Source organism: Phycodurus eques, chromosome 8 (assembly GCF_024500275.1).
Source record: "Phycodurus eques isolate BA_2022a chromosome 8, UOR_Pequ_1.1, whole genome shotgun sequence".
NCBI lineage: Eukaryota > Metazoa > Chordata > Actinopteri > Syngnathiformes > Syngnathidae > Phycodurus > Phycodurus eques.
The window spans coordinates 4,837,663-4,861,042 of NC_084532.1; the positions used below are offsets into that span (position 1 = coordinate 4,837,663).

Here is a 23,380-nt window from a genome sequence, read left to right on the forward strand (position 1 = left end):
CATCAGATCACAGCACACTTTTCCACATTGTGTCAATCCAGGTCAAATGAGCTTTCACTTTGCATAGTAGAGTTTTAATTACATTTCTAGCTTTAGCACCAAACTGTTAATTGACAATGGTTTTCTTAAGTGTTCCTGAGCCCACGTGGCAATATTTTTTCACAATGATGCATTCCTCAAATTTACCAGTCTTATGTTGCCCCTATCCCAGCTTTTTTCGAACGTGTTTCAGGCGTCAAATTCAAAATGAAAGAATATTTGCAAAAACACATTCATCAGTTGGAACATTAAATATATTGTATTTGTGGTGTATTTAATTGAATGTGTTGCAAAGGACTTGCACATCATTGTATTCTGTCCTTATTTACATTCTACACACAGTCCTCGTGCAACAGCATCACAGCCTCTGTGGGACGTTACTCCCTAACACGTCTGTTTACTTGTTCATCATTGAACACTTTTAAAGGACTTTTAAGATGTTTGGAGGCTGAAACATCAAGCTGTCGATGTTTCATTTAATTTGTTTTTTTTGCTTTGTTAACCTGCTGATTGTTGTATTATGACATCTTAATATTTTTTGCTTGTACTGTCAAACCTGTGTTTGTTGTAGGGCTGGGCGATCTGGCAAAAATAAAAATAAAAAATTGCAATTGTTAATTATTTAATTTTTTTTCATGTTGTCCAATCTCAATTATTCTCATGATTTTGTTTAATTGTTTTTAAACTTTTGTAAATAGCTAGTTTTAAAGCGTCTGTACTGAAAACTAAAGAAGCTAGAGAGTAGTTCAGCATTTTATTAACGCCATTTGTTAACAACACTCCTTATTGTCAATAATTAAAACAGTAACCTCAACATGATATGAGCATTCTTACTAAGCAAAAAGAAAAAGAAAAAATACATGTTTATAAATATAAGAACGCATTACACTCAACAGTGCAGCGAATTAAGAAAAATATCACACAAGTTTGAAGTCTTAAGTATTTTTGGAGGTACCATACAAGATGCAAAGTAAACAAAGTGACCCCTCGAGCATAATGAAGATACCTTGAATTGTAAACATTAGCATTCTCCAGTTATGGTGCTAAATACCCTGTTAACATTATTGATACTTTCAAATGTGCATCATCTTTAATAACAATACAGAGGAACTAGTTTTGCCATTTTACAAACTACTTGAATAATGATAACACGGTTTATTGTTGTTGCTTTGGACTGGCCTCACCGCGACCCGTGGCTAACTGCTAATGCTACTTTTGCTGGCAACAGAGAGTGACAGTCTGTACTGACTGCACTTGCATTTTATTTTATTGTTTTTGTGCTTTCCACATAATCACTTGGGTGGTGCTTCTACAATAGAATAAACACTGTGTTGCCCGTTTTTGGAGGTCGCCGACATACTGTACACATCAGCTAGTTAAAAGCATTGCTTTGGAGACACCGCCTAACAACCGGCGTTGTGTACTCACGGTCCTCCGTCGCCGGGGCGAGGACGGGCCGCCGCTGACTCAGCAGGCTCAGAGGAGACCTAAGTCTGCGTCTTCATCTCGCTATAGCCCTGTTTACTCCCACTACTTGCAAATGGAAGTGGAGCATGGAAAAGGACCTCTCTGATTGGCTGTTGTCATGCAAATCCCGTCATATTAGATCGACGAAATACGCACACAGCTGAGGACCGAAATCAGCGTTATTAGGAATCCCACGCACTTTCCTGGCAAGACAGGCCCTGTTCCAATATTATTGGCTCCAGGACACACACCACTACACTATGATTTGTGCATGTATGTTTGTGCACGTGGGTACAAACATTCACTCGCCACAAGGCGAGAATATATTAAGAGTCTAAGATTCACTCGCCAAATGGATAATTTAATTGCATTTGGCGAGTGGTAATTTTGGACCCTGCATGTACCACTGACAAAATGAAGTGGGTGACATAGAGAAAACATACCAGTGGTTAGAAAAGGCTGGACTGAAAGATAGCACAGAGACATGAATCATGGCAGTCATTATTGATGTAGCAAACCTGAGTGATAGCAACATCCCGAAAAAGGAAAACGAAAAGCTGGAGAAATGCCATGGGCTGAAGGAAGAACTGGAGAGGATGTGGATGATGAAGACAATAGTGCTGCCCGTAGCGATCAGGGCACTGGGGGCAGTAACCAACAAGCTGAGCTCCAGCACCTCCAGCAGATACCAGGAACAACATCCGACATCTCCATCCAGAGGAGCGCAAAACTGGGAACAGCTAAGATCCTGCACAGAGGCGTCAAGCTCCCAGGCCTCTGGTAGAGGACCTGAGCTTGAAGGAGATATTGCCCAGGAGGGTGACAATTTTTTTTTTTTACATGCATCTCATTGGATGTGCATCCTGCATCTGAGATGCATGAAAATGAGCCGGAACGCATAAAACATGATCAAGCTGCATCCATTTACACACAACATTTCTTACCCATGTATGTGCGTGTTACTGAAGTGCTTCAGTGCATCATTCATTGATTCATCTTCTGTTCCGCTTCTCCTCACTAGGGTCGCGGGCGTTCTGGAGCCTATCCCAGCTATCTTCGGGCGAGAGCTGCGGTACACCCTGAACCGGTCGCCAGCCAATCGCATAGAAACAAACAACCATTCGCACTCACATTCACACCTTCGGGCAATTTAGAATCTTCAATAAATGCATGTTTTTGGGTTGTGGGAGGAAACCGGAGTGCCCGGAGAAAACCCACGCAGGCACGGGGAGAACATGCAAACTCCACACAGGTGAGGCCGGGATTTGAACCCCGGTCCTAGGAACTGTGAGGCGGATGTGCTAACCAGTCGAGCACCGTGCCGCCACTTCAGTGCATCATTATCCACTAAAAGTACGAGTCCTGTTTTGGTGCTAGGCAGTAGCCAATCAAAGGCAGACTAGGGCAGGTTATCGTTCCATAAATACAATGGAGACTTTTTTCCGACTTCGATAAATTGTCATTGTTGTGGTAACACCTGGCGTGCCAAGTCAACTATTAATTGATGGCTTAAAAGTACTCTGGCATGGTGCCAGCCATCCGGCGTATCATTTTTCTTGACAAGACTCGGTCTATGCATGTGAGTCTGTTAAAAAAAAAAAAAAACACTCACGTGACTTGCGAGCGAGCGCGGTAGATAGAGGTATATGTGCGCTGTAAAATCGTCTACTGTATGGTTTATAATTGTACGTTTATCTTATATTTCCCTCTCACCGCTACTGACTTGAGTTTTTCCTCCGAGGAGCGAGGCGGCGCCGCTCGCTGGGGGCTGGACGGACAGGCTCACCGGCTCTCACATGCGGGTAGCGGAGCAGCCACAAGCCTCGCAATCGATCAGGAAAGAGAAGCCTTGCAGGCTGGGTGACTCTGTCTCTGCCTGGGCAGCCCACAGTGGTCAGCCAGGTCGGTGCTGGGCGCAAAAATGAAGCATATACTGAAAACGCGAGGAACGTTTGAAGTCTAGTGCAGCTAGTGGGCTAGCTAGGTGGCTAGCTGCCGTCAAAGCACAAGCAAGTGATCCACCATGCTTGTACAGTTTGTGAGCTGGCCGTCGCTGGCTAAGTACATTGCCGTGGTCCAAGGCAAACCCAGTCGAACCGGGCCTTTCACAACCACTTGAACCCAAGTATTGTACTTCAGTTGAGTTTTGACAAAGAAAGGGTGAGTGCTGTATGTCATTTAGGTCAATTATCTGACAGCATAAGTTACTGTACATAACAGTTTTTACCACCCAGAATTTCCAATACTATATTAATGTTTATCAACTAAAAAGTGTGAATTTGAGGAAATTAAATTTTTTCCTGAGCTCGATAAAGCACTGAAAGTCCTTTTGTGTCAAAGCATAAATAACCAGGTCATGATAGAACACCATTTATTGTTGTTGCTTTGGACTGGCCTCACCGCTAGCAGTTGCATCAGTTGGTTATCTTTTCATAAAGTAGTTATTTGTATTATAATAATATTGGATGGCAGCATATGTATTCTCTCTCTCTCTCTCTCTCTCTCTCTCTATATATATATATCTATCTATATATATATAGATATATATATACATATATGTATTCTCTCTCTCTCTCTCTCTCTCTCTCTCTCTCTCTCTCTCTCTCTCTCTCTCTCTCTCTCTCTCTCTCTATATATATATATATATATATATATATATATATATATATATATATATATATGGTGGGCGACTGCTGAGGACATCTGCCTCACAGTTCTGAGGACCGGGGTTCAAATCCCGGCCCCGCCTGTGTGGCGTTTGCATGTTCTCCCCGTGTCTGCGTGGGGTTTCTCCGGGTACTCCGGTTTCCTCCCACATCCCAAAAAAACATCTGTGGTAAATTGATTGTGGACTCTAAATTGCCCGTAGGTGTGAACCTTTAGAGCACCACAATAAACAGACTCACACAGTTACTTTATCTCAAATACGACAGGTTCAATATGAAATGTAAATGATAATTTCATTTCATAAGTTTTTAGTTCTGATGAGATGACAGTTTGCTGAATCACAGTTTGACATGACGCTCAGAAGAATGCATGAGAAGAGTCAATGTGCAAATCAATAAATTTCAAGTGTCTTGTTAATTAAGATGGTTGAAACTGGATTATGTCAGCCTACTCTCTTTAATAACTTTCAATTTTCATTAACTAAGATCTGTCCCTTTTGTTGGATTTCCGTCAAGTCCAAGACACAGCTCACCATGAACAAATACAAATAAAAATACAAATCGGGAAGGAGGTGTCGAGAAGACGTTTTTTCGAAACAACTTTTTGGAGTAATGATGTCAAAATCAGTTTTGGAGTCATAATTTATGTAAATTCAATTAATTAATTAATTAAAAGGAGGCAGCAAAACAAGAGAGATGAGGACTTTTGGGCAATCTTATCAAAGCAGAGACATGGTCAAGTTACACACTGCTTGAGCCTCAAGCTGCCCCTTTTGTTTACACTTAACACGAAGATAAAGCAATGGAATTACGTGATACAAGTCGTAACTGCAACACTACAACATTAATAGCCATAAAATGGGAAGAATAAAAACCTCAAAATAAACTGTAACCAGCTTCCACATTCTCTTTTAACTCATTTTGTTGTGTATAAGTCCTTTAGTAAATCCTGTGCTCATTTTGTCAGCGTTCAATAGTTTATTCCCATCTTAAAAAGAGAAATATTTCTCAGGAGACTCGCCATGCTCTGTTTAAGCTCAAGCAATGCACGTTTCCGTCTGTTCTGTACAGCAAGTGGAGCAGCACTTTGAAAAGTATGACACTCCTGCTATTAACAATGAATTCATTCTAATGGAAGATTGTTTTTTTTTATCACTATGACTGTCATTATGGGGACACATCTTTGCTGCAGTTTCTAAAAGCATCAGGTTCCACTCTTACTAAATGCCACCTAAATGTTACGGGGTGAAGCGTGGTGTCAAGAGTAACCCATCTTAGTGCACAATGTGTGGAATGTTAATACCAGAACAGAACATATTGGTCAAATTAAAGGACTCTCTAATCCTGTGATCTAGCAGGCAGCAGTCCAAAAAGATGATGTAGGAGATTGTGTATGGAGAACAATCAGCTGTTCTGTGTTGCTTACTTGCTCTCTTCCTTCAATGCAAACACCTTTGTCGTCGTTTTTCTGTTCATCCCTCGTCTAACCACCCACTTGCTTCCTCCTCTGCATTCTGGAATATCTCTAAATCCCCCTTTAGACTCACATCCTGCATGTTTTTTAGACAATTGCTGTGGCAGTCCCGTCTGCAAACATTCATCATCCTCAGACAGGTCCATGCCAGCTTCATAATCACATTATCTCCCAACAAAACCATCCTCGGAGCCTTTGTTGTCAGATGCCTGAATGACATCAGATACACAACATTCTCAGTTTACATGGGCACAATATGTCACCATTTAAATTGCATGCAAAATGCTTTTCATTCAACAATATCTAAAATATTCCTGCTTGAGAAGCATTCACATAATTCAAAAACAACAAGTCAAATATTGGGTGATCTTCAAGCAGTCAGTAAAGCAGACACTGGGAGCCATTGAATCCACTCAAATATGACTTTTTCACATTGCGGGCCAACTGACATACAGTGACAGTGTAATGAAGACTTTTACCCTAAAAAAGAGAAATATCACTGAACTAAAAATGACGAAGAGTAGTAACCTGAGATGTGGGAACTCAAGTCAAATGACTTCATTCGAGTCGATTCGAGTTGCCAGTTTTATTACTTACTTTTCTTACTTCAGAAAGACTTGATTTCAGACTTGGTAGCGAAGAGACTTGACTTTGACGTGAACTACATGACTTGAGATTTCGAATTGGAAATCTGTATTTTAATTGAGACAGTTGGCTTTTTTTTTTAAAGAGATGTTTGTGGTGGGGTCATTCGCGCCAGCCTGGAAAAAACAGTTTGCGTTATTGTGCACTTGTCAGTGTGAAGTAGCCACCTGCATGAACAATGATGGAAGGAGCGCCAAAGATAATAAATTCGGATTAAAGAATTACATTGTCGATGAAGTCTGCAAAAAGAGGATGGCGACCTGCATGGCTTGCAACCCGCGCATCAAAGACACAACAACAACGACGTCGAACTTCATCCGTCACCACAAAACTCACAAAGACAGCTAATTTTACAGTTTCGCTAGTTGATCAAACATTAAGTTGCATAGACTGGTTTGGGACGATTCAAAATAAAAATGATGTGTTTCTGAACGTTTCGGTACAGCTAAGTAACGTAACTAGGAGTGGGACGGTTTATAATACACCGAACTTTTCGTTTCGGTTCATATAGGCAGGCAAAACTCTCTAATTTTTTTCTCTCTTTCTCATGCACTCTAGAGCAGAAAGTAGCGTCTTAAATACAATGCCAACCACAGAAAGCAGAAGTGAAGCGGCATTGCTAGTGTAGCGAAAATTTAAAAAAAAGAAAGTGTGGAGATGTTTGGGATCACTTTATGGGATCACTTTGTATTACAATCACAGTGATAAAAATGTTGACTAAACTGCGTTCCACTATTAGTAAGTACTTTACAAATTGCGAGTAGCAACGTATGAATATAATTTTCACACTACTGAACGTTTTTATTGAAGTGTCACCATTAAAATGTCATCTGTTGTGTCAGCTGTGTGATGAAGCTATCTGCACTATGTTTTTAAAATTGAGACCACAGCATATGAAACACAACCTTTAACATAACGACAATTGTCAATTGTCCAGAGTCAGTGTTTCTCAATGAATGAACATACCTGACTAAGTGCAGATTTTGTCCACGTTACATTTTTTTGAAGGATGGCAACATTTGTGTGTCATGTACTGTGTTATTCCCGTAATTCTGAATCACTGTCATTCTCCATTAGCCCATTAGGTACACATCTAACTACTTGTACATTTGACCAACAGAAAACAGTTTTGGCTTTTGCTTAATGGTGTTCTCTTCAGAACCGTAGGAGTTACAAAGCTGTCATCACAAAGTGCAAAGCATAGTTTGTTACGAATAAAGTTCAGTTAAATTAAGTTTGAAATACAACTTTAAAACAGTTTAGTGCAATAAAGTCAATCGATCATAATCTCAGTTGTTGTTCATCTAACTTTTATAGGTTCTGAATACTTTTTTTATTGTTATGATGTATGGGGAGAAGAAAAGTGGGGGAAAAACATTTTATCACCACTCCAGAACATGTTGCGACTGGAGCAAGATTGTATGACTTGACTTGCGACTTGCTTAAACCAAGTAATGATTTGACTCGATTTGCTTGACGTTTAGTGGCGACTGGAATTGACTTGCTTGTTTTTTTTCCCCAGAGGGACTTGCTTGAGACTTGCACATATGTGACTTACTCCCATCTCTGGTAGTTACAGCTTTTAGGGATGAGTGAGTGTTAAGGATTTGAATTTTCCTCTAGACCAGGGGTTCCTACCCAGGGCTACTACATATTAATGTTTTTAATGACCATTCCTTTTGTCAAATAATCTTACAAAAGCAAGTAACCATTGTGGTTTTCCATTACAATCCGAGCCGGGGTTTATTATTTAATTTTTTTTTCTTTTTTTTTTTCGTTTTACCTTTGGATTTTGCTGTAGAGGTAGTTGACCCTTGGAATTTGACAGCACGGGCTTCTATATATGACAGCCTCAGCCTTGACACATATTATATAATTTTACTTCTGTAAATATGATAAAAGACATATTTTCAACATATTAGCACTGAAATCGTATGAACACATTTAAAATACATTCATTATAACTTATTTTCTGAAATTATACTGACAATAAGGTCTTATTTATTCCTACAGGAGAGAAATTCTACCAATTATATATCACTTGACTTAATGGATTAATGGGATTCATCAACCACTCACTCAAAAATGTTTTTGATCAATAAGCTAGCTATCAGTTAATCATGTTTTTTCATTACATAATTTGTTTTTGTTAGCTGAACAATATTTCAAGAAAATTCTGGTAAATTTGTTTCATTCATGTCAAGCCAACGAGATTGAGGTTCGTCAATCCAATAACTCTCATATGCCCAGCTACTGTGCATGCTTACACCTTTGACCAGATGCAAATTCAAGAAAAGCAGGAGCAGGGACTCTTCACAGACTTTAAATCCTTGCGTTTTGTTAAATGTTTACCTTTCAGTAATTAATACCAGGGCTGCAACTAATGATTATTTTAATAATTGATTAATCTACCAATTAAAAAAAAAAAAAACTTTTTTAAACCATCCCTTTATTCAAAAACAGGACATTGAGAGTGCAGAAAATGCACAAACAAATTGATTATGATGCTGTTAATAGTTTGGTCCGTAACATGTCAGAAAATAAGCAAAACTGTTGATAGTTGTTTTCGGAAGTAAAAAAGATAAGATGTCTGCAAATTTCTGATTTTGATTTTACACAAATATAATCAGTCTGCTTTATCATGATAATGATTAATTAATTAATTATTAATATTTACTTCCTCATTGTTATAAAGATATTTTTTCATATTTACTGTTGAGATGCTGACAGTCTGAGAATTTAGACAATTTTAAGTTAACTTGTTAGGGAGGCACGCAAAGGAAAAGAGACCTGACTGTGCTATGGCTGGACCTTACAAATGCGTATGGATCCATACCGCATAAACTTGTGGAGCCTGCTGTACAACGACACCATGTTCCCAGCAAGATCATGGACCCTATCCTGGATTAAAAGTTTCAGGCTAAGAGTCACTGTGGAGTCATGTGTAACCCACATTGAGCTAGACAAATCCTAAAGTTATTAAAATTCATAAATAGGTTAAAGCAGCTAAAGTTTCACATTGGATTAGGTAAAAAGCTAAAAGATAAAAGTAAAGGTAGGTAGGTAGCTAAGTAAAAAGTAAAAAAAAAAGTAATGAAAATAATTATTTTTAAAAAAAGACATGGGAATGCTTATTAAATACACCTGTACAAAATACATTACTGTGCCTTTGAGAGTTACCGTTTCTTTTGCTGTAATGCTTCTGTATCAAACATACATGAGCTGAGAGCAGATTACCGAATAAACATTTTAGAAGATTAGAAATAGTTACTATGTTGGTGATTAAAAAGACCATAGTTAATCTAACTGCAACTGTTTTGGTAAGTTTTGACTTGCTTTGCTGTAGTTTGGTTGTGGTGCTACTTGTGTGAATGCTAGTTAAATGCTAAATTCATAAATGCATCGAGATGACGCACATAAACGTCTAATTTTATTAACGTGATTTATATGGAAACATTGATTAATTTTCTTTATGAGATGATGTACAGGTCAGTTTTTTGTTCTTTTTTTGGGGGGGTTGTTGCTACTCTTCCTGTTGGAATTTAGAAGTTTGGAATTGAATAGGATTTTGTGTGTGCGTGACAACGCTGCGCACACACTTGGTGCCAGACCCGTGGACTTTGTTTCTAAAGACAAAACTTCATTATAATGCTGGAAGATTCTCTGCGAGAGGAGAGACTATTGCTGAACTTAATGCCAGAGTGGTTGGAGTGTTGGAAAACGGTGAACTCTCCAATTGAAGTGTTACAGTTTGTGTGTTTGTTTTTCGTTGTTGTTGTTTTACATCATAATTACAATTTGTGTGTATGATAGTTGAACTTTAGTTTGGGCTTTGAAATGTACAATTAATCTCCCATTTAAGAGACGACGGGAAAAAATAGTTTGAACCAAATCTAATTAACCTCAATTTAGTTAGTTATAGACCGGTCTAACTTAACTATCCATCCATCCATTTTCTGAGCCGCTTCTCCTCACAAGGGTCGCGGGCGTGCTGTAGCCTATCCCAGCTATCATCTGGCAGGAGGCGGGTACATCCTGAACTGGATGCCAGCCAATCGCAGGCCACACATAAACAAACAACCATTCGCACACACATTCACACCTACGGGCAATTTAGAGTCTTCAATTAACCTACCATGCATATTTTTGGGATGCGGGAGGAAACCGGAGTGCCCGGAGAAAACCCACGCAGGCACGGGGAGAACATGCAAACTCCTCACAGGCGGGGGCGGGGATTGAACCCCGGTCCTCAGAACTGTGAGGCAGACGCTGTAACCAGTTGTTCACTGTGCCGCCTAACTTAACTAAACTATCTAAACTAAATAAACCATCAAACTAGGGTGGATTGTCTTAACCAAATTACATAGAAAGAAACTGAGGTGACAACAAAGGCTGGCGAACCTGCTGTGAACGTTTGGAGGTGTGCTGCAGAGGATTGGCTGGTCGATCTCCCTGCGGGGTGTTACACTGCTGGACATCACTGGACAGCCGAGGAGGAAAGCATTGTCGGTAGCTGCAGGTCACTTGTTCAATTTAAGTGTGATCTGTGATTTATTTTTGTTCACTTAAAATAAATTACTCTTGTATTCTAACTACCTGGTCTCTCCCTCAACTGGAGCATAGAATTGCTCCAGTAATATAGATAGATAGATAGATAGATAGATAGATAGATAGATAGATAGATAGATAGATAGATAGATAGATAGATAGATAGATAGATAGATAGATAGATAGATAGATAGATAGATAGATAGATAGATAGATAGATAGATAGATAGATAGATAGATAGATAGATAGATAGATAGATAGATAGATAGATAGATAGATAGATAGATAGATAGATAGATAGATAGATAGATAGATAGATAGATAGATAGATAGATAGATAGATAGATAGATAGATAGATAGATAGATAGATAGATAGATAGATAGATAGATAGATAGATAGATAGATAGATAGATAGATAGATAGATAGATAGATAGATAGATAGATAGATAGATAGATAGATAGATAGATAGATAGATAGATAGATAGATAGATAGATAGATAGATAGATAGATAGATAGATAGATAGATAGATAGATAGATAGATAGATAGATAGATAGATAGATAGATAGATAGATAGATAGATAGATAGTGTGTATTGGTAATACATATGCTACACAGGTATATCAGGCTGGCATTGCCTCAAGTAGGCATAATAACCAGCTGCACCAGCTCAATAATCCTCTTTGCCCTCACCATGAAAAATGGTTGTCAAGTCGGCAGATGTAGAGTACAGGGGCCCCCTGATGAAGTTGGGAGTACGACAGCCTCTGATAACAGGCTTCATTGATGACCTTACGTTTACCACCCCATCTGTCCCAGGCAGCAGGTCTGCAAGACCTACAGAAGCTCATTACTTGGGCAGCCATGAGTGTTAAGCCAACAAAATCAAGGTCTCTTGTCCTGAACAAGGGAAAAGTATTTGACAGGTTCCGGTTCTTACTGGCTGGAGCTCCCATCCCGCTCATGACAGAGCGCCCCGTCAAAAGCATCAGAAACCTCTTTGACTGCAGCCTGAAGGATTCTGCTTCCATCCAGAAAACCAGCAAAGAGTTTGAGTCCTGGCTGAGCAAGGTGGACAAGTCGGTCTCCCAGGGAGCTTCAAAGCCAGGATTTACTACTGCTGGTGTATGCAGTACCCATGACAACAAGGAGCTTGGACTAGATGGGAAAAGTTACTGCAGAGGAAAATCCCCTGGTCCAACATCTGGGAACCAGACTTCCATCATATCAGGCTCCTAATCCAAGTTGCCTATGATGTCTTACCTAGTCCAGCACACCTCCACTTCTGGGGTAAACGTGCAACACCTACCTCTCCCCTCTTTCCAGGACGGGGATCCTGGGAACACCTGTTTAGCAGCTGCCCAAAAGTCCTTGGAGATGTGCGTCATTGTTGGCGCCACGACCAGGTACTACGGGCAGTCGCTGAGAGCATAGCCACTGCCATCAGTAGCCTCAAGGGACACCACAAGCGAAAGACCATCATGTTTCACAGAACCAGAGAAACGCACCATCAAAGGCAGAGTCTGGTCTCCTTACCACCACCACCAGTTCCCAGCCAGAATAATGTCAATGCGACTTCGACAAGGCATGATCATTTACTGTATGTCAGATTTTACCAAGCAACTTGTCATGCTGGAGCTCATAGTTCCCGAGGAAGAGCGCATGGAGGATGCAAACGAGAGGAAGCGTGCCACGTACCAGGAGGATATGGAAGAGCGCAGGAGGCAAGGCTGGCGAACTCACTGTGAACGTCTGGAGGTGTGCTGCAGAGGATTGGCTGGTCGATCTCCCTGCAGGGTGTTTACACTGCTGGGCATCACTGGACAGCAGAAGAGTAAGGCGAGCAAATCCGCTATTTAAGACGCAAAAAGATAGTGGGTGGCTTTGGATTAAGAAGGCAAGACGGAGGACAAACGCTGCTGGGGCACAAGCCAAGGTCTGATCAACCTATGGCACGGTTGCCTGGATGAGGGTGTCTGATATTGAAGGACCAGAGACACCGTATGACCCCAGGTTCCATCACTGATGATGTCTCCCAGCGCATCGGCGCGATGTATCTTTCACCTTACTGTAGTTAGGAAAAGTTAACCTGCTAAGACTCGCTACCAGCAGAGTAATGACAGAGAGGTGGAGAGGCAATAACCTGGTGAGCTAGTTATCTTTCTAGCTTTCCATAAAGACATTAAGGTGTGCTAAGAGTTTGAATGGATATTGTTGTAGTTATTCATACAGACATGCTGTTTGGAAGTTGATAATTATTGTATGTTAAAAAATTGTTGCAGTTGAGAATTTTAACCTGAAAAATTGGAGATTACTGTGTTAAAATTAGTCAGCTTTTGTTGGGTTCATGCTTGTTTATGTAAAATGCTGAATAAAAGTGGAACACTGATAAATGTTTTGGATATCATTGAATGCTAGTGCGAACAACAAACAGAACACCAATTGAACAAGATGTAGTTCACATGATTGACTGGTTAGCACGACAGTGCAGAGGTCATGGGATGAATCCCAGCTCTGGCCTTCTTGTGTGGAGTTTGCATGTCCTTGATGTTTTTACCAACAAGTTTCACCTATGTAAGATTCATTAGATACATTTGACTAGACGAAAGAAGTACAAACATGTTAATTGAATGCAAGAAAGACTGACTGAATGACTATGTTAAGATCATGTTGCACCTGTTTGGATGGAATTTGGGTACTAAGTTAAAATCATTTTAACCGAATTATTTATTTTTCTTAATGCTGCAAAACCTCTTAATTTCTTGCAGCCATTCACAAAACTTTGTTGCACCCCAAATGTAAAGTTTCCTTGAGTGATTTGGTTGCCAACGGCATTTTTGGAGCTTGACTCTCACCTTTTAGAGGACACAGTGCATTTGATGAAATATGGGAACTCCCAGGCCTAATCTTGCTTGAGAATTGCGGCAGCCGTTTTCATTGGAGACAATGACAAACCAAAACATTCAGCCTCTAAACATCTGTTCCATATATTGTAGGATGCCAAGCTGGAACTGCCACCTGTGGTGTGTTTGTGTGTGCGTGTGTGTGCGTGACATCACAATGGATGTGCAATATCAAGACCTCAGGCCAAAATAGATCTTGGAGCATCATTTTGGAAGAAATACATGAAAGCTAAAGCCCTTTTCACACTGCACTTAGCACAGCACAGTGCAGTGTCGACGAAACTATCACTGTGTACGTGGTGTCGCTGCACAATGGTACAGCGCCGTGCCGCGGAGGCACAAAACCTGGGCACGCCTCACAACTTGGCGCATCCAATAGGAGAGATGTTGGCAGTGTGATTTCAGTGTGACAACAGCAAGAGACTTGGGTGGAATTGTACATTGAAAACAGCATAGCGATAATTGAGAAAAAGTGGAAGAAATGCGGAGTCCCAGAGCTCCGAGCTGTGGGGGTTCGTAAAATGTAGTGCCATGACCTTGTAAAGAAGGTACAGTGATGGATGGAGATTTCCACTACTTTGAATGTACCAGGTTGGTTGAAAGGGGTAGAAACATTGATTTGAACATTGTTAACAATGAAAATGTTATCTTAAAATAAAAGATAGTATAGCCACTCACTTCTTTACTTTGTATCACATCTCCTCCTCCTCCTCCTCCTTATTATAAGCAAAGTTTTCCATTGCATCAGTGACAATACATATTGCTGAGTTGTGGCCTACTTTACGTCCAAACCAGGACAAAGCACCAGGCTACTTTCTATTCAGTCACCTAGCAACCAGCGCCAAATATGTGCAAGCTAGCATTGTGTCGCTCTCGTCCCTGCACCGTCCTTTGCCCTACCTCGCGGTGGGTGTTGCGAACACCAAGTGCAGTATGTAAACTCCTCAAGTCAGGTCACCTCAGATGATGTGTGTGTTACGAGAGTTTTCATGAACTCCCATTAAATAAAAGCAAATTTATACTCTCTCCTGTAGTACATAGTCATAATAGATAATTTACCACCACCATAAATTGATGTAAAGACAGTGATAGTAGGAATGGTATACCCCTTTGGGGAATTGCAGACATGATTAAAACATTTCATTAGAATTCTTTCAACAGGATCCACTTTGTAAATTGACTGCGAGCAAACCCCAAAACTATTGTAAAAGCAGGAAAACAGGAACTGATAAACTTTACATCTTCCCCTCTGTGCTGACTAATGAGTTTTTTTTTTGGGCCCTAATTAACCCAGTTATCTTTCCGGCTACAACCGTCGACATTAGCTCTCATTCCAGTGCCCAGGGTAAAACAGCCTTTGTTGAGTAGTAATATGGCTGCCAGTTGCATTCATCCAGCTGTCTCACAAACAAATACAAAGAAAGAGCTTCCATAGTGTCATGGGAGAAAGACATCAAAGATAAAAATGTCACTGTGTGTGGAGGCGCATGATTGGTCATGAATAAACATGGAAAGATCTGAAGTTTATAAGTGTGATGAAAAAGACATGGGCAGCAATTGGCATATGGAGTAACTTTCCAAGGCCAACTGTTTATCCATGAAGTTGGACACTAAATGTCCCAGTTTGGATTAAATGAGTACACAAGGTTTATTTCATTCTAAATCTGTCTTGTTTTGGGGACAGGTATGATTTATTTGATCCATTTTAATGCATCCAAGTTATATTGTAGGCTGAAACTTGAAGCAATGTGAAATGGGAAAGTTGGGTTTAAGAAAATATTATTGATATATAGTTGAAATACAGTTTGACTGTACAGCGGGGGGGAAATGGGTCGCAAGGTTGACCTGACATTATAAATACACATAGATTTATATTAGTTTCCCCTATGATTCATCCAAATCAAACAATCCAAAAAGATAATACTTCTAAAATGATCTGTATTGTTATCTTATTGCCATTACCAAAGGAATTTACAACCCTTCCATTTTGTTATACTCCTAGCCATCTCCATCTGCATTGTTTTTATATTCAAGTGTGCCTTTGAAAATTTGCTACAGAAATAATTTATTTATTTGTGTCACACTTTGATAAAAAGCGGGTAACACAATAGCTCACATTTCTCACATATGCAAAACAGAACCTTGGCTTTAGATGAACAAAATATATATCCGCTTTCGATACAGTGTCAGTTACGTACATTTATAGTCAGGTCCAAAAAACTGTCATCATCTTCGTAAAAAAAAATCCAAAACCAACTTTAATCTGAGTTTAATTAGCACAGTTGTTTGTGTATGAATTTCAAGATGGATATATGGGTGCGCTGTGTATTCATTATTTAGCGAGATTCAACCATACTCTCAGCTACTGATCTTTATCAGTGGTTTCATTTGTACATGTGGGCCTATCAGTTTATGATTCTCCATAGTCAAAAGGGATTGCAGTAAATATTAATGCGAAATGGTGGTACCCATGCAAGCAGGATATCTGCAGCCACACATCTATAATGGAGTGAGACGATAGCATGAAGTGTCAATTCATCAAAGGAAAATCCTTGTGCTGCTGCCTTGAATAAACATGGATAATCAGAATCAGAATCAGAATAATCTTTATTTGCCAAGTATGTCTAAAAAACACACAAGGAATTTGTCTCCGGAAGTTGGAGCCGCTCTAGTACGACAACACTTTTGAGACATAAAGACATTGACAAAAAACAGTCACTGAGCAGTAAAGGGTTAATAGTTATCTGGTAATGCCGGTAAAAATGTTTTTATTTTTTTTAATTATTTTTTTTTTTTTACAATTATGCAAAAGATGCAGAGTCTTCTAGCACTTAGAGCAGTTCGAATGACTAATATTGCAATAGTCCGGTGCAATGACCATTGTGCAAAGGGTGCCGAGACTTCAAGGAGTGTATGCGGTTTAAAGTGACGAGTAGTGCGCAATAAATTAAACCTTAGTACCGGTACATTTGGGAGATTACAAAACTCACTGTGGCAATTTTAGGGAAAACTTTCATCTGCACAAAAAGATAATCAGAAATAAGTTCAAGAAATGTTTGTTTTGTTTTGTTTTTTTCCCCTTTCTGCACGTCCCATCACAAGTCATTCATATGATTTGTTTGAAAGTTTTTTCTCTTCCTGGCATAACCCTCCATTTACCTAGGCTTGGGCTCCATTTACTAGCTTGGTATTGTGGTACTCCACATCTTCTGCATGAAACGTAGCAACATGTACCCCTAACGCTACCAGAATAACTTTACAATAGATTAATGTTGATTAATAATGGTGATATTTAGTAGAGTTGTGGTAGTTGTGGCAGTAGGACATTAGGCCCAATTTCGGGGAGTTTAAATTTGCTTCAGCCCCATCCATCCATCCATCCATCCATTTTCTGAGCCGCTTCTCCTCACTAGGGTCGCGGGCGTGCTGGAGCCTATCCCACCTATCATCGGGCAGGAGGCGGGGTACACCCTGAACTGGTTCCCAGCCAATCGCAAATACAAACAAACAACTATTCACACTCACATGCACACCTACTGGCAATTTAGAGTTTCCAATTCATGCATGTTTTTGGGATGTGGGAGGAAACCGGAGTGCCCGGAGAAAATCCACGCAGGCACGGGGAGAACATGCAAACTCCACACAGGCGGGGCCGGGGATTGAACCCGGGTCCTCAGAACTGTGAGGCTGACGCTCTAACCAGTCGGCCATCGTGCCGCCTGCTTCAGCCCCCTAAAAACAAAAAAAAATCCCACACGGACCAGCCCTGGGACAGAACACGCAACCACCGACCGCACTGAGTGAGAGATGAGTGGACTAACTCGTCACAGTCTCAGCACACAGAAACGTTCCGGTGTTTACTGTGCAGTCCCAAGAAGTCCAGCACATACAGTATTTATTGACACGCATTCAGGTATGTCCTGTAAATTACACTAATCTCCAGCGAAGCGAGTCATCACAACTCAGTCAACGCACATCAAGAGCCAATAACGTAGCATTAACTAGCCACATGTTTTGGCAGCATTGGAATAAAACTGCGTGCGTGCTTCTATAGGTGAGTGAAGAGAATTTCGAAAGGGGGCAAAAAAAAAATGAGAAGGAAGATGAAGCTGAAGAGTATAACTTTAGTTTATGTTGCTGAGAAATATTTTTGCAGGTTATTTTCTCCATTAAACCAAATAGATTGTTGTTGTTGTGCCCCATTTCAATAATTTATTGCATATTTCATCACCTAAAAATCTCAATTTTGTAGTGAATGAGGACCACATCTACAACTATAATAGATTGTTTTTTAGTACACACAGTCATTTTAAATAATAACACAGTGCTGTCACTGCATTAGTCTAAGACATAGATGTGGTAGTAATTACTAATGACTACTTCTTAAGAAGTATGATAAGCCCAAGATTTTACAATTGCATACTCATTTATTCCCCAATAGTACCATCACAAAATTTGTAAAATGCATTTTTTTTGTTTTAAAGAGATGTTCAACTGAAGTAGCTTTGATCTACAGTGCCGTGAAAAAGTATTGGCCCCCTTCTCAAATTTGCATGTTTCCATAGTGTCCCCACTTTAATGTTTGAGATAATCAAACAAATGTAAATATCAGACAAATACTAGCCAAGTGAACTTAAAATGCTATTATTAAATGGTGATCTCATTTGTTAGAAAAAAAAAAAAAAAAGCTTTAGGATTCCAGCGAACCATAGAGAGAGCCATTATCCTCACATGGAGAAAACATGGAACGGTGGTGAACCTTCCAAGGAGGGGCCGACCATCAACGATAACCCAAGAGAACAGCAATGACTCATCCAGGAGGCCACAAAGGAACTCAGGAAAACTTCTGCAGACCTCCCTGACAAGGGCAAAAATGGCATCCATGGCAAAGTTCCAAGGCAAAAACCACTGCTGACCAAAAAGAACATGAAGGCTCATCTTACTTTTGCAATAAAAGATCTGAATGATTCTTAAGACTTTTGGGAGAATATTATATGGACTGATGAAAGGAAAGTTGAGCTTTTTGGAAGGTGTGTGTCTCGTACAGCTGGCGTAAATGTAGCACAGCATTTCAGAAGAAGAACATCGTACCAACTGTCAAACATGGTGGTGGTAGTATGAGGGTCTGGGACTGCGTGCTTATTCGGGAACTGCATAACTTGCTGTGATTGATGGAAGGACAATGTTCAGTCATCAGTAAAGAACCTCGAGCTGAAGCACACTTGGGTTCTGTAGCAGGATAACGATCCAAGACACACCAGCAAGTCAACTTCTGAATGGCTTAAGAAAAAACAAAAAAACAAAACAAGGTTTTGGAGTGGCCTAGTCAAAGTCCACACTTGAATCCAATGGAAATGCAGTGGCATGACCTGAAAAAGGCCGTATATGCTCGAAAACCCTCAATTTTTGCTGAATTTAAACAATTATGCAAGGAAGAGTGGGCCAAAATATCCCCACAGAGATGTGAGGATGGCCCAACCAGTTATTAGGTTTAGGGGGCCATTACGTTTTCACACTGGGCCATGTAACTTTGAATCCTTTTTTTTTTCTTAATAAATGAAATCATTTCAAAACAGCATTTTAAATTCGCCTGGGTTATATTTGTCTGATATTTACATTTGTTTGATGATCTTAAACATTAAATTGGGGAAATTATGAACAAATATAAGAATTTGAGAAGGGGGCCAATACATTTTCACAGCACTGTAGTTTAGCTACTTGTGTCATTTTATTGTAGCAGTTTGCTACGTTTTTCAAGTAACTTGCTCAACATTGGGTATGCGTACGTATGTACTGTTGCACACAGTTAAGATAGCTGGCATCTTTTACACACGCACACACACCCACGCACACACATTTAACATCGTATTGTACTGTATCTTTGATAAACCTGTCCAGAAACAAATTGAACTGTAAAACACTGTCTATTGTGTCAAATATTTTTATTTGATAAAAAGGAGAGTAATTAAAAACAAAATCTATTATTCATTAGCTTAATGGTGAGAGTCCAACCACTATTAAATATAATAATCTGTTGTCCTTTTAAGTATATTTCGTAGGGTCTTGCATGTGTGAAAATTCACTTTGGCTGTTGCTGTTTACAATTTGTAATGTCAAAAAGTACATAGGGTTCAGATTTTATATCTATATTTTTTGTATTCAAAATAAAACATGTTGCAATATTTTCAAAATAGGCATCTATGGTTTTTTTTAATTTATTTTAGTAATATTGTGATAATACTGATAATACAAAATGTTCACATTATTTCATCTCTAGAACGACAATACATTATGAATTACTTGTTAAGAATTTGGCAGCTCTTAGCTGTAAGCAAAATTGGCACTGCTTATTTGGGAAGAACGGCATGACTTCTGCTGTATAACATGGGGAAGCATTATTCTGATCAATACAACATAGGCACTGAAAAAGGGGTTTACAACATTGAGAACCTTTCCCATCCTATTTTTTATGTATTTGAATTCTTTCTGTTTGCTTTGCGTGCAATAAGATGTTTTAGCATTGTATCCCTTATCATGAGCTATTGTGGATGATTTTTGTCATTTTTATTTCCTCTACATCAATTATCACATGATCGCGCTCTTGTGAAACTGTGGTTATAGCTGGCAAAAGATCGTTGTGAGTTTCTCTGCTACTACAACTTCCAATGTTTCACATGAAGACTTGGCTTGGCAGTTTAAGTTTCTAACCATGTATTTGCTAGTTATCAAATGCACCACCGTTAGTTTTAATTTACCACTTACATATGCCTTTCTCGTGGACTTCCCGGAATCATTGTACTCCTACATTTATAGTTTGAAAGTTAAAATGAGCACTGTAACCTTAAGAGTGACATCCACAGTTAGATGGTAAGATTGGGTTCATAAGATTAGTTAAGGTTATTAAATTCACTGTCACTAAGTGTTAAGGCCTGTTTTCTGTCTAATGCCTTGCCTATTTCAACAGTCCAGAAAATTGAGTACATTTTGGTGAGTGACAGCAGCTTCTTCAGCATCTGTGCTTTTACAGAATATGTTAAGAACCCAACATTCAATTACCAGTCGCCCAAGAGAGATATTTCAGTTTAATTCCCCACTCTGTCTTCATCTAAGACACTCAATTTTAATGCCCAAGTAAATCCCAAATCCCAGAATGACATATTTTAGTTTCCAAATTTTCTGTTATTTTCAACCCTAACTCATCTACCCGTTTTCTGTCTTTTCACTGCCCTGCTTCCAAACATTTTATAGACTGAAGACAAACTTTTCAGTTTGCTCATTATCATCATATAATGGGATGTGTATTAATGAGCAGAACAGTGAGATACCACCAATCTTGCAGTATTTCTTCTCTTTTCATCCTAATATTTGTGTTTTTTCCTTTCTTTATCTTCCTTTGTCAGGCTTATTACGACTCCCACGTACACTGCTATGTCTCACAGCATGCAGTTAATTTTTCACATCAACATTTGTTTACAGACATTTGCTCTGTATATGTGTAAGTAAGCTTTAAGTCTGGTGGTACTACAGGGATCGTCCAGAAATCTGCTATGTTCCCTGTATGTAACCTCACGAAGTAAAAATGTTGGAGCTAATGACACAAACTTGATAAAATAAGGCTTCCACTTTTGAGCTACATTATCGTTAACACTACTTGTGTGTACCAGCACTAATGTAATTGATTAACCATCTGAACAACTGGCTATATGGTAATTAAAAAAACAAACAACAACAATGCATTATATCCAGATGTACAAGTACAGAAAAAAAAAAATCTCAAAATATGTTTCGCTTCTTAGATTTTAAAGGAATTGTAAGTGGAAGGTCAGTAGTAAACTGTGAGAACAAAAAGCCCTCTTAGGTATGCAATTTTTCCAGTTAGCATTGTGAGCCAATATATCTCTTTTCACTCCCAGATCCCATGTATTTTATATGCAGGGACATATACAGTACATCCATGGATACAAGATGTGATAATGTCATAGAAAAGTGAATACATGACAAGTTGACCACATTTCTTTTTGTGTTGTGGCAGGAAGCTGATGCAAGGCAAGATATCTATCTTTTCATAAGATGAGACAGTGTGCCTTTTAGGCTTGGACACGGTCAGGTACACCAGTCTCCCAGGATAGATGAGGACACAGTTGAACAGTGGCACTGTTGTGGCCCAATAAACAGTCTGACGCTTTGGCACTTCAGACCAAAATTGGGAAGTGGCAGTGAAAATTCCAGCTGTGATTGAGTATCTTCCATCGGAAAATCCTGCTACAAAACTGCACTCGTCATCCTCTCTCTTCAACCGGAATATGATTCTATCACAAAAAAAGTTCATCTCCACATATTGCAGCTCCTCCAGCCTAGCCATGCAAGAGAATTGTATTTTACACATTAATGTTTGCTTTCAGGACCTTTGGCTCATTAGAAGAGTCATGCTCAAGGTTTCCACAGCCATCTTTACAGGTGGAGCCTCAGGGTGAAATGTATAATTCTGACAAGAGTGGGACTTTATATATAAAATAATTGTGAGGATGGATCCTATATGCGTACGTGCTGCCAAACTGTAAAATGTGTTAGGTGTTACGGTTGGAACGCGGCAGAAACGTGAATGATTTTTGTGGTTGTTTCTTGTGCGTGTGTGTGTGTGTGTGTGTGTGTGTGTGTGTGTGTGTGTGTGTGCGCTGGGGTGGTGAGGCTTAATCTCAGAAAACATATTAGACACGTCACAGCATAAGTGAAAATATTTTTTCATGAATAGTATAAAGTGAAACAATAAGCGAACATTATGAATGCACGCTGTTGGTTTTCACTTTTAGCCAATAATTGACAACAATTAAACAAGTGCTGTATACAATACTCACCGCAGTTAGTTGTATCAGGTAAAGTTTATGCTTCCCATTATATGTATTTATGCAACTGGATGCTGGGTTCTTTCAAGCGTCGAACTCATCCCACTTCACCTGGCTTCAGTGGTATGATCACGAAGAGGGGAAAAAAATATTAAAAAAAGAACTCCAAAATATGAATGGTAACCACTCAGGGATCCGGGGGTGGAGGCGGTGGTGGTGGTGGGAAGGCGACAACAGTGATGGCTCCGACTAATCCGTCGCGCGGTACTACACCAGTGAGAAACTTTGAGAATGCCGACATACACTGAGAGAGAAAGTCGGTTTCTTCACAGTTCCTACGCGCACAAGCGTTGACCGTTCTATAATGATTTGACAAAATGAGATCATCCGGCAGGCGATTTGGTCAAGAGCAGAGCAAAGTGGAGGAGGGATGCGGTTCGGCAGAGAAAGCCGGCGAGAGATGTGGTGGCATCCGACAACGCGGACACACGCCCGCCCACACGGAGAAAGAAAAAAAAAACACCAAAAAAACAAAAAACAAAAACAAGGGCACAATTCCAATTGAATTCCAAACCGACTTGTTCCGCCTACCCCACACGAGCGTGGAGGAGGGAAAGTGTGCAGATCACAGGCGCGGGCGAAGCAGCTCTGCCTTGTGCTCCTCTCTCACTTTGTCACATGTTTAACACACACAAGTAGCCTTCTGTAAGAGCTTCCAGAGGGGACTCGAACGTGGCGAGAATGAGAGCAAGCGTTTTGTCCATCGTCTTGCGCTCCTTCCCCCTCCCAA

At 39.8% G+C, this 23,380-nt stretch overlaps 1 pseudogene; it reads left to right on the plus strand.

Annotated features, from left to right (window-relative positions):
• Window positions 1-1,997: 1,997 nt before the first annotated feature.
• Window positions 1,998-12,786, plus strand: LOC133406490 (uncharacterized; annotated as a pseudogene).
• The last annotated feature ends 10,594 nt before the right edge of the window (window positions 12,787-23,380 follow it).